General features: G+C 42.5%; 1 pseudogene; it reads left to right on the forward strand.

Annotated features, from left to right (window-relative positions):
• Positions 1-8,631: 8,631 nt before the first annotated feature.
• Positions 8,632-8,741, forward strand: LOC113616656 (uncharacterized; annotated as a pseudogene).
• Positions 8,742-12,501: the final 3,760 nt, after the last annotated feature.

Raw genomic sequence — 12,501 nt, forward strand, 5'->3', positions numbered from 1 at the left:
CGACTTGAATTATAAAAAGGAAACATCTATTTAAATGTGGAAGTATACCTACTCTGTCAGAGGATAAAGATTAAGGTAGCTTGATGATTATTGACTCTACTTTGTGTCACCCACTAAGTCAAAAATGCTAACTGAAAACATTTTTATTTTATTTGTTTAATTTAATATTTTATGTTATTTATTTATTTAGGCTGAACCAGGTCTTAGTTGCAACATGTGGGATCTTTTTTTGTAGCTGCGGCATGCATGTGGCATCTAGTTCCCTGACCATGGATTCGGGCAGACAGTCAAGTGAGGGCGGAGAGTCACGGTTGGGTGGTAGGATCTCATCCTTGGGGCCTACAGTCAAAAAAGGGGGATGGCCAAATGCAAAGGAGGCCTCAGCTGTGGGGAAGCCAGGGCACTGGCAGGGAACTAGGATAGAATATAAGAGCAAGACCCATACCCGGCAGTGGAATTAAAGATGGCAGTGTGTCCGCAGCAACAAGGGCCAGTTACTAGAAATGAGACTGTCCCAGAGCGTGGAAATAGGATGACTTTAATTTCCTGCAACTAAATTGGTGGGGGGGGGGGCATTACACAGTGAGGAGGAAGGGTCTGTCTGGTGGGTCAAAACAAATCTAGCCAAGGTCCAAGGAGAAAGGCAGTGACAGGGAGCCAGGCAGACCACCACAGGTATCAGCCGACTGAGAACGGAATTCGGAAAATACACTGGAGCAGATGTAATTAACCTATATTTCACTGTCACAACACAGCGAATGTCACCTGGCTTCTGACACCTCTCTGTGCCACTAACTACGCAACAGAGAGACTGCTGGGAAAGCCCTGGAATAAAACTCCGCAAAGCCCACAGCTGCCCGCCTCCAGACCACTCTGTCAGAGAGAGGCTGCTCCTGATGCCCCCACTGTCACTCCCAGACAGCCACCCCAGCTCTGACCCTCTGAGACTCACATCACCCCGCGAGGCCACCGGCTACTCACACTCACTAGGGGCCTTGGGACTTGACATCAGTCTTTTCCACCTCACGTCCTAGGCAAGGTCAAGGTTCACGTGGCGACACCACCCCACGACAGTTCCTTCCGTTTAGTTCTGACTGACCCCCGGTCCGGTCCACCCAACCCCACTCAGGCACCACTGCATGGCCACACTCAGGACATCATCTGACAGAATGTCCACTAGCTTTCTCTGACCACAACTTCCCAGTTCATCAGTTCTCTCTCATACCTCTTCGCTTTATAATAGCAATAACCATTATTAACCAAAATAACTAATAATAGGGAGTGTTTACTATTTGCTAGGCACTATTCAGAGCACTTGACATGTATTGAGTCATTTAATCCTCACAGCACGCCTAGGGTCTAAGTGCTATTATTATCCTCATTTTACATGATTTGAAGTCTGAGGCACAGAGAGGTTCAATAATTTTCCCAAGGTCCCACAGCTATAAAGTGGCTATAAAGAGCTGGGATTTGAAAACAGGTGGTCTGGCACCGAAGTGTGCACTCGCTCTCTCTTTCATTTCTTTACATTTTATTGAACACAGAGAAAAGTACATATATCATAAGTGTACAAACAGATGAATTTTCACAAACTGAACACCCCTGTATAACCAGCACCCAGATGGAGAAGCAACACTACCAGCATACTGGAAGCTCCTCGGGCCCCCCTTCCAGTGCCACCCTGTGCCCTCCGACAGCAGGATTTGTTTACCCGTCTTTGGGCCTCTGTGGCTGGCCTCTTCTGTCGTCCTCACTGCTCACCGCCAGCGCACACTGCTGGGAGACTTAGTGGTACTGAGCAGTTCTACACAGCAGGCGCTGTGCTGAGCACGAGGCTTGTGTGCCTTTCACTGAGATTACCAGGCCTTAGCTCACCTGTTATCCTAAACTCCCAGATCTCTTCTTGGGTCAGCTGCTTCTGTCAAACCCAAACTCACAGCCTTTACTCTTGCTCTCTTGTGTGCCTTGTCAATAGCTAGTGGACATTCTGAGAAAAGCAAAACTCCAATTCCAGATCAGCCCAACTGTCCTGCTCATGCCCACATACACAAGAGTGGCAGAGCCCTGCCGGAGAGTAACACGACCTTGCAGAATGGAATGTAAATGCGTGACGTCCAAAGGCAGCTGGGTGCCACGTGCTGCCCAGGGTGCTTTCTCCACGCCCCCGACCACACCTTCTCCCCTTCTTAGAGAGGCTATTCCAAACGTTCCCCCTTCTCAGGCCAGCTTCCCTAACCCCATCCTCCCACTCCCAGCACAACTGCTTATCCCATTTCAGTAAGCAATCCTAGAAACATTTGCCATAAGCAAATTTAAAAGGCAAACTAGGAAAAAAAGTTATTAACCATAAGTGGCAAATGGACTAATAATATTCGTAACTTTAAAAAAAATTACGTACAAATTGAAAAAAAAAACCCTCTAGTTCTCCAATAGGAAATCGCCAAAGTAACAGACAATACACAAAAGAGAAATTACAAATCGCTGATAAACGTTTGGCAAAAGACTGATCTTCACTTCTAATCAAATAAATGTAAATAAAATTGGCCAAGATTAAAAATGGATAATGTCACATTCTCCCAAACAGACTAAATTTTAATTCCTGAATCCAATTAGCAGGGTGCCTGGGTCCACTTGCTCTGGCCTGACCTGGAGTCCACAAGTATCACGCCCTCAGCTTGCACTGAGGGATACTCACCACCATATTTATTATGGGAACATTGTTGACAGCCTTGACCCTTAAAAAGGGAGAGTGATTTCTTCAGGCCTAGGCTCAGAAACTACACTTCTCCTGAGTCACTGGCTTCTGTTAAATCTCAGGAACTCTGGGACTGCTTTCCTATCTGTTGAGGCTGTAGAAGCTCAGAGCCAAATGTGTGACCCACCCCCTGGCAACCATGCAAGTCTCTGTGGCGTGCATTGCCACATACGACCTGACACCTGACTCAACTGATTAGTCTACCCCTGTGTTCCCTTGGCCCCAATCCTCTTTATCTGCTTCCTTTTTAATCCTAAAGCATTCTTTACCTCAAATCTTTTTTGAATAAGCAAAGGAGGGCAGTTCTAATGAAGAGGTCGTCAGCCCTCTGCTGTTCTCCATACTCTGAATGAGTCAGGTTGGACCTTCAGGTTCACATTTGTCACCACAGCAGTATGAGGTGTCTGTGCACTGAGCTAATGGCTTCTGGCTGTGCAAGTTAGTTTCTTGAACAACAATTCCTAAATACTTAACAGGTTATTTTCAACTGCCTTATTGAATATCATATAATTTTCTCAAAATGTTCTTTCAGGAACACCATGTGGCATTCTTTTTCAAGATGGAGGTGCTATAAAATCAACAAATTTGATAAACTGTTCAAATTTCAAAAGGGCTTGGAACATTTCAACTCAAGAAATAAAGAAGGCCTATATAATACAGAGATAATACCCAGTTATATAAACCAAATGTCTTCTGCAATGTGTACATTTATTCCATATATTTTCTTGATGAAAAGGCAAACTTTAGAGAAGTTGCTGAAATAAAACATGGGAAAAGAAAGCATATGAACTATGCTCTGTTCACTTTGGTAGAAGACAAATAAAATGTCCAAATTGATCCTTCAATGAAACTGTCATTCAATCCAGAGAGAAATTATTGTTTAAAGGTAGAAAAAAGAAGAATGTTAAAAAATAGTTATCTCAGCTGTAATTCCAGGGAACTCAGAAGTCAAACTAGGATAACATCCATTCGGACCCTGCTTGGGTGTTCAAGTATTTGGAGAAACATCACAGACGTGGTAGCAACGAGCCAAAGCAGAACTTAGACATCCAGACTCTATCCTTTCTCTCTCCCTGCTCCCCTTCCCTTTCTTAAGTTCTATCAGTCAGGATGCTTCTGGCTGCAAGTAAGGAAAATTAACCTCAAATTATTGTGTGATAAAGTCGATTTATCGACTCATGCAAACACAAAGTGCAGAGTGAGATCTTTCGAGCCTCAGGAGAGGTTCGGTAGGGACTCTGGCTCTGGAACTCTGCAATTCTCCGAGCTTGTTCTTGCCCAGGAGCTGGCGTTGTCCTCACTGGGGGGGGGGGGGGGGGTGGGGACATCTATCCCATAACCACTCCAGTCCAATTGAGACAGTTTATATCACATGCCTGCCTTTGAACCAGTGACTGGGACCAGAGGACTTCATGTCCTGTCTGACTTAGGCCTGGGTTATGCATCTATTACTGAATAAATAACTGTGGCAATAAGGACATGAGGGACCACCCTGGCACTGGAAGTGGGCTCAATCCCACCCAAACTTCACAACTGCTATGCACAGGAGAGGGGAAAAGGAGAAGAATTACAAAAGTTACCAAAGAGGAGTGGTAGAGACTGGCTGGCTGTTCAAAGACAGTTCCTCTCCTTCCTGGGCACAAACAGATACAGATGGATCACATTTCCCAGCCTCCAGGGCAGTCAGGTGTGGCCAAGTGGCCAATGGAACAGACATGGACTATTTCCAGATCTGGTCCCTAAAAACCTCTCACCCACAGTCCTTCATGCTCTTTCCCCTTCTGCAAGCTGTCCGTGCAGACGTGCACAATGATCTTGGGGAGCCATGTGCTGAAGATGGCAGAGCCACAAGATGGAAGGAGCCTTGGTCCCTGAATCGCCACTTAGAGAAGAGTCCTCCACTCATCAGGAACACCTATCTTAAACTTCACGTGACTGAGCAACTTCTTTCAAGTTGAGACTTTTGTATATTTGGGGGTTTGTTACAACAGTCAGCCTATCCTAACAGTTGAAGGAATTAAGGTCCACAAGGTTGGATGACTTGCCCAAGATACAGTTAACTAACGAAACAAACACAAAAACACAGAATGCAGTGATCTTGCCACTGGAATGCAAAAACAGAATAGAAAAAGTAATAGTTATGAAACCACAGGATAAAAAGAGACGTAATGAGCAATACAGCATCACTACGTATCTTTTAGGCAGAATGCACAAGTAAGGAAGCGGGTCAACTGGAAAGCCCTTTCTATGTCAAAACTTGTGGAAATTTTCCCACAAGTTATCTCCCACAAGTTATCCATTCTTCTCTTAGCAAACAGAATTACTGGAAAGTTTCTCTGATAACAGAGAGTGCAAACTGCCTCAGAGTCAGAATTAGGAATAATAACTGTCATTACACATAAAAAGCAGTATTAATTCTCAAGCTGAAAAGCATTTGTGGGGCTTGGGCTGAACCCCAGTGCAGGGGCAGCTACCATCTGTCTGACCAGCACCCTCCCTTCCTCTGAGAGCTGCTCCCCATCCAACTACCTACTTCTGTGAAAGCTGCTGCTCATCACAGAAGCCACCAGGGGCCGCTGGGCGGGCAGGCAGGTGTTCCAAGCCAGGCTGTCCTGGCTCTTCCCAGGGACTCTCAAACTGGAATCAAAGGAAGAGGCTCAGTCCCTCCCCATTAATGAAGCTGTGAAATATGAGGCCAGGAGCTATTGGTGGGCACTGTTTCTTGCTGAGCAGAAAGCAGCAGCCCAAGAAAATGAAGATGACACCACAGGAAAGGGAAAGATGGAGAAGGGTCCTGGTTTCACGTGGCCCAGAGGCAGGCACACCCCTGTCCTTCCCATGGTTTGGTTACGTAAGCCAGGCCATGGTGGCCCACAGATTTCACTTTGGGCCTCAGCTTGTTTAGATTAGGTTGATGTAACTTGCAATCAAAAGAATCCTGACCAACAGAATCAGGAAAATTGCCTCAAAAAACAGATAAACAAAAAAAATCACAATATCTCACAAATCTCCAAAAGTAAAATGAAAAGTACAGAAGTATCAATGTCGAGTATGGACTCAGAAATCAGTGTACGGGGATTGAATCCAGGTGCTGCCAGTTTCTAGCCAGGAAACCTCGGGGAAATTGTTAAGCCTCCCACTTGCCTCAGTTTTCTTACTCTTAAAGGTGAACCTTTAGGGTGACACCAAGCCCACTGGGTTTTCTTAAAGATTAAATTAGTTAATACACATAAAGTACTTAGAACAGTACCTGGTATGTAGTAAACATTCAATACATGATGGTTTTATTGTTACATTTGATCAATCTGAGTTGATTTTCAGTAAGTCAAGGTGGAACCAGCCAGGTGAAAATAGGTGCTGACCAGAGAAAAAAGCATGTTTGTCCCACACAACCTGACCCTCAGCAGTGCACCATCAAATCCAGATGCTCTTTCATTTGTAATGAAGGGACTTCTTCAGGGGCCCACCAAGGAAAGACCAGTTCGGCAGTCTCAGACCCCTCCAGGAGGTGAGCAAGGATAAGCTGTATCAGCCACCAGCACGCTCCTCTGCTCCCTAGGAAATCCATTCTCTCCGACCTCCTTCAACTCCCCGGGCCCTCAGGGCCACAGTGAAACAGGCAGGAGGGTAAATGCTGCCCCAGCGCAGCCTATAGGGACCTCTCCATCTTCTGAGCATGCATGACCTCGACAGTTAGAACCCTTCGTCCCATCTTAGGCTTGTCTTTTTTTTTTTTAGTAATGGAATTTCACAAACACAAAAATTTGACGGCATTTTTTCCAGACACAAGATACTTCCTACAGAGCTCTACCTTCGCCAAAGTTCTTCTGCTATTTCTGCTGATTAAGTTGGGGAGAAAGTCTCAGCAGAGCACTTTCGTGGAAACTGCACAGTCAAAAGCCCAGAGGTCTTTAAGTGCCTAGAAGTATAAGTAAGTATTTGAAGCATTCAGTCTGTAAAAGCATGGGATAAAGCTAGAGAAGCGGGCAGAAGGTACATCAGGCTGGGCTTTGAGGTCATGGAAAGGAGTCTGAATCTGGCAGTGGGAAGCCACAGAGGGTTTGAAGCAGGGAATGGCATAATCAGGTCTGCATCTGATCACCCTGCACCTCCTCTGAACCTCTGCTTGCAGGGTAGCAGATGTCTCAGACGTCTGCATGTGGGATCAGCTTATCTAGGAACCAGAGAAATAAGGTCTGAAGACATGTTTTTCAGAAGAATAGCTTAGGTAGGGTAGAAATTCCAGAAATTTTCCTCATGACGGAGAAATAAGAAGAAGGTAGATCATTTTAGCAACCTGGCTCTAGAGTAGTAGAGAAGGCTGAGAATACTGGGAGCGGGGCAAAGCCTTCATGCCACCGATTAGAAACCACTGACTCCAAAGCAACCTGGTGGGGGAGAGCCAGGGCCCAGAGAAAGTGTCACGCTCGCAGGGCTTTCTAGAGCCTGGCAATGGGACAGGCACGCTGCTCCAATTGGCCAGAGACTGCCCACTGGAAGAACAAGTTCAATTCCTACTAGCCCTGACCAGAGACCCTCTCCAGCCAGCCTACGTTATTTTACTCCAGCAAAAAACTGAGCACAGTAAGCAAACTTGACATTGTAGCAAAGCTAGCCTTGTAAACAAGTGAACCCAAACCAAAACTGTGCCATTACCAGAGAGATTCATGTGGGATCTGAAGCTGTCCTACGTTGCAGAAATATTCTTGGCCTCTCAAGACAAACATAGCTTTTGGCACTGAAAACTGTTTTTTGGTTTACAGGCCAGAAAACCACTGCACCCGTTTATTTTCCACAAAAAAAAAAAAAGTGTATATAATTAATATACTCAAAAAGATAACGAGTATGCTGTAACAAAACAAAACAAAAAAACCCATGAATAAGCAGTTATAAAAAGAACACACCACAAATCTTGAACACAAAAACTGTCCAATTTAAAAACTCAAAGGGTGGCTCAGTGGTTAAGAACCCGCCTGCCAATGCAGGGGACACGGGTTCAAGCCCTAGTCCGGGAAGATCCCACATGCGGCGGAGCAACTAAGCCCGTGCGCCACAACTACTGAGCCTGCGCTCTACAGCCCATGCTCCGCAACAAGAGAAGCCACTGCTCGCCTCAACTAGAGCAAAGCCCACACGCAGCAACAAAGGCTAAGTGCAGCCAAAAATAAAATAAATTTAAAAAACAAAAACTCAAAGGGCTAGATAGCTGAGTAGACCCTGAGGAATGAATCAATGAGCTAGGAGAGTGAGCTAAAGAACCCTCCCAGACTATAGCACAGAGATGGGAAGTAAAAGACAACTGAAGAGATACAGAGGACAGATCAAAGATGTGCCTAAATCCGATCATTTGGAGGAACCTGCAGGAGGGAAGGAGGAAATGGAAGGGGGGGACAACACTTGAAGAAATAACTATTAAATGTTTCCTAGAACTAAAAGAATAAAACCATTTTAAAAAATAGTTTTTAATTACAGTTATTTAAAGTGATCTACATGGATGGAAGGAAACATACTACCATTTTATGAGTAGCTATCTCCTGATTATGCAATTTAAGGTCCTTTTCTTTTTCAAGTTTTCTAAAATGAACATTACTTTTGTAAGAGAAAAAGTAATAAAAGTTTACTTTTATAAAATAAATCCAGAACCAAGATACAAGAAAGGCTTTTAAAAATTCCCTCTCTTTCCTCTGACTTCTACCCTATGCTATTATAGTGGACCTGTTTCTGTAAGCAGTCACCACAAACTTGGGCAAGTCATTTGATCTCTTTAAATTTCTGCTTCTTTTAGGTCTTCAACAGGGAAAATAAAATCCCTCCTTCCTACCTCACAGGAGTTTGGTGAACATCAAATGAGATGATGTATAAAAATTGCACTCAGTATACTCTGATTTCTCTTCAGATCAAATAAATCTTTCGCCTTTTACTAAAGATTTCCATGGAGAGAAACAATTCTGAGACTCACAGACATTAGAAAACAAACTTACTGTTACCAAAGGGGAAGGGGGGAGGGATAAATTAGGAGTTCTGGATTAGCAGATACAAACTACTACATATAAAATAGATCAACAACTAGGTTCTACTGTATATCACAGGGAACTATATTCACTATCTTGTAATAAACTACAATGGAAAAGGATATGAAAAAGAATATATATGTGTGTGTGTGTATATATATATATATATATATATATATATATATAAAATCAGTTTGCTGTATACCAGAAAACACAGCATTGTAAATCAACACAACATTGTAAATCAACTACACTTCAGTTAAAAAAAAAAAAAATAGCGCCCAGTCAACTATACGGCACTGCAGAAATTGAGCATGTTATCACAGTCCTTCTAAGCTGGTAAACCCCAACCTCTGAGTCACCCTCCACTTCCCTCATCCCTCACTCCCCAAATCCAATCCATTCCCTAGCCTGCCAGCTCTTCCTTCCTTCCTTTCCCAAACCACTGTACTACCTAGTGACACCTGGTCATACTTGTGCCTGAACCACCACGATAGCCCCCTGGGTGATGCCCTGCCTCTAACTTTTCCTTACCCCACCCAGTGCACTTTCCTCCTAAAACTTAATCTTCATAAAATACATTCATCCTGTAACTACAGTGCTGAAAATGAAAGTTCTCTGAAGTTTACAGGATGGACTTCAAACTCCTTAACCTGGCTTTCAAGCCTTCCCTCCTATCCCTGGTCAACCTCCTCGCTGTTTGTGGAACAAGGCAGCAACCCCCCCCACCCCATACACACCCCCATTCTCTACCCATCCAGGTCCTCCCAGTCTTCTTAGCCCAGGCCAAACCCCTCTCTCCCTTCCTCCCTCTGCACCTTCTGACCAATTGAGACCAAGCTCCTGCCAGTTCTCAGAACACCCACTCCATCCCTCAGGCCTCATCCTCACTTCCAGGTCAGAGGCCTGCCCCACACTTCCAGAGAGGACTCTTTCTGCCCTGAGGGCAGGGCCTCCTGCTTGGCTCCTGTATCTTCTGTACTAGGCACTCAAATTAACCTGCTAATCATTTTAGTCTGTAAAATAAACTTTCTCTGCCTAACTGAATTTTATTGTAATTATTTCTTTAGTTTTCTTTATAGTTTTAATATCTATAGGTACATCACATATATTCCTATACAACATACGATTTAGCTATTAAACTTTAAATAAAAAGAATTATACTTTATAAATTGTTCTATAAGTTCTTTCTTTCAACATTGTTTTTGAGATTGATCTATGTTCATATCTGTACCTATAAGCCATTTATTTTCTCTTCTTTTTTTTTTTTTAAGCCATTCATTTTCAAAGCTGAAAAGCATTCCTTTGCATATCACAACTTATTCATCCATTATGTTGCTGAGAGATATTTGGGTTTTATCAGAAAGTTTGCTATTAAAGGCAATGCTCCTATGAACATTCTTATGCATGTTTCAATACACATATGTGTCTCTAGGACTGAAATTGCAAGGTCATAGGGTCACATGTTTAACTCTACTTGGTAATGACAATGGTTTTCCAATCGGTTTTCCAACCGATTTATGCTTTTACTTACAGTGTTGAAGAATTCCTCAAAAATACTGTCAGGCTTTTAAACATTTGCCCATTTGGTGGGTGTAAAATGTTATTTCATTGTGGTTTTAATTTGCATTTCCCCAGTGAGGCTGACATCTTCACACATGTATTGGCCATTTGGTTTCCTCTTTGATAAGCTCCCTAAGTCTTGGTGTATTTTTCAACTGGCTGTCCTTTTCTTATCTACTGTAAGAGTTCTATATTTATTCTGGATACCAATCCTTCACTGGTGTTATGTGTTGCAAATATCTTCTTCCAGTTTATGGTTTCCTTCCTTTTCACTCTCTTTTGATGAGAAGTTCTTTATTTTAACTTAGTTGAATTTATTAACCCTTTCCTTTATGGTAACTGCTTTGTGTAACTTGTTTAATAAGTCCTTTCCTACCCAGAGATCATGAAAATATTTATATTTCCTTTTAATAAAAAACAGTTAAAATAAAAACTTCAAAAAGGAAGTTATATAAACAATCAATTAGCACATGAAAACATACTCAAAATTATTAGCCATCAAGGAAATGAAAATCAAAACCACAAGGAGATACCACTACACACCCACCAGAATGGCTAAAATGAAAAGACTGATAACACCAAACGGTGGCAAGGACGTAGACCAACGGCATTTTTGTCATATACTGTTGGCAGGAGTGTGGAATTGTATAACCCTGGAGAAAGGTCAAGCAGTTTCTTAAAAAGCTAAATATAATAGCTATCTTATGACCCAGCAATTCTACTTCTTGGTAGTTACCCAAGAAAAATGAAAGCATATGCCCACATTATAATTTATACTAGAATATTCATAGCAGCTGTATTCTTAATAGCCAAAAATTAAGAGCAGCCCTACCATCCCTCAACAACAGAATGAATAAGTGAATCGTGATCTAGTCACACAACAGAATAATACTCAGCAAGAAAAAAGAGTAACATAGATGAATCTCAAAAATACTATGCTGGGGCTTCCCTGGTGGCACAGTGGCTAAGAATCTGCCTGCCAATGCAGGAGACACGGGTTCAAGCCCTGGTCTGGGAAGATCCCACATGCCGCGGAGCACCTAAGCCCGTCCGCCACAACTACTGAGCCTGCGCTCTAGATGCTTCGAGCCACGGCTGCTGAAGCCAACGTGCCTAGAGCCTGTCCTCTGAAACAGGAGAAGCCACCGCAATAAGAAGCCCATGTACCGCAACAAGGAGTAGCCCCCACTCGCTGAAACTAGAGAAAGCCTGCACACAGCAACAAAGACCCAACTCAGCCAAAAATAAATAAATGAATAAATTTATAAAAAAAAATACTATGCTGAATGAAAAAAGCCTTACACAAAAGAATACATTCTTTAAGATTCTATTTATATGACACCTAGAACAGGCAAAAATAATTTACAATGGGAAAAAAAAACTGTGGTTGTAGACAAAGAAGGACACTACATAATGATCAAGGGATCAATCCAAGAATAAGATATAACAATTGTAAATATTTATGCACCCAACATAGGAGCACCTCAATACATAAGGCAAATACTAACAGCCATAAAAGGGGAAATCGACAGTAACACATTCATACTAGGGGACTTTAACACCCCACTTTCACCAATGGACAGATCATCCAAAAAGAAAATAAGGAAACAGAAGCTTTAAATGATACATTAAACAAGATAGACTTAATTGATATTCATAGGACATTCCATCCAAAAACAACAGAATACACATTTTTCTCAAGTGCTCATGGAATATTCTCCAGGATAGATCATATCTTGGGTCACAAATCAAGCCTTGGTAAATTTAAGAAAACTGATATTGTATCAAGTATCTTTTCCGACCACAATGCTATGAGACTAGATATCAATTACAGGAAAAGATCTGTAAAAAATACAAACACATGGAGGCTAAACAATACACTACTTAATAACGAAGTGATCACTGAAGAAATCAAAGATGAAATCAAAAAATACCTAGAAACAAATGACAATGGAGACACGACGACCCAAAACCTATAGGATGCAGCAAAAGGAGTTCTAAGAGGGAAGTTTATAGCAATACAACCCTACCTTAAGAAACAGGAAACATCTCGAACAAACAACCTAACCTTGCACCTAAAGCAATTAGAGAAAGAAGAACAAAAAAACCCCAAAGGTAGCAGAAGGAAAGAAATCATAAAAATCAGATCAGAAATAAATGAAAAAGAAATAA

The sequence above is a fragment of the Aethalodelphis obliquidens genome, unplaced genomic scaffold (assembly GCF_003676395.1).
Source record: "Aethalodelphis obliquidens isolate GAN/ISIS:26980383/991018 unplaced genomic scaffold, ASM367639v1 scaffold295, whole genome shotgun sequence".
Lineage (NCBI taxonomy): Eukaryota > Metazoa > Chordata > Mammalia > Artiodactyla > Delphinidae > Aethalodelphis > Aethalodelphis obliquidens.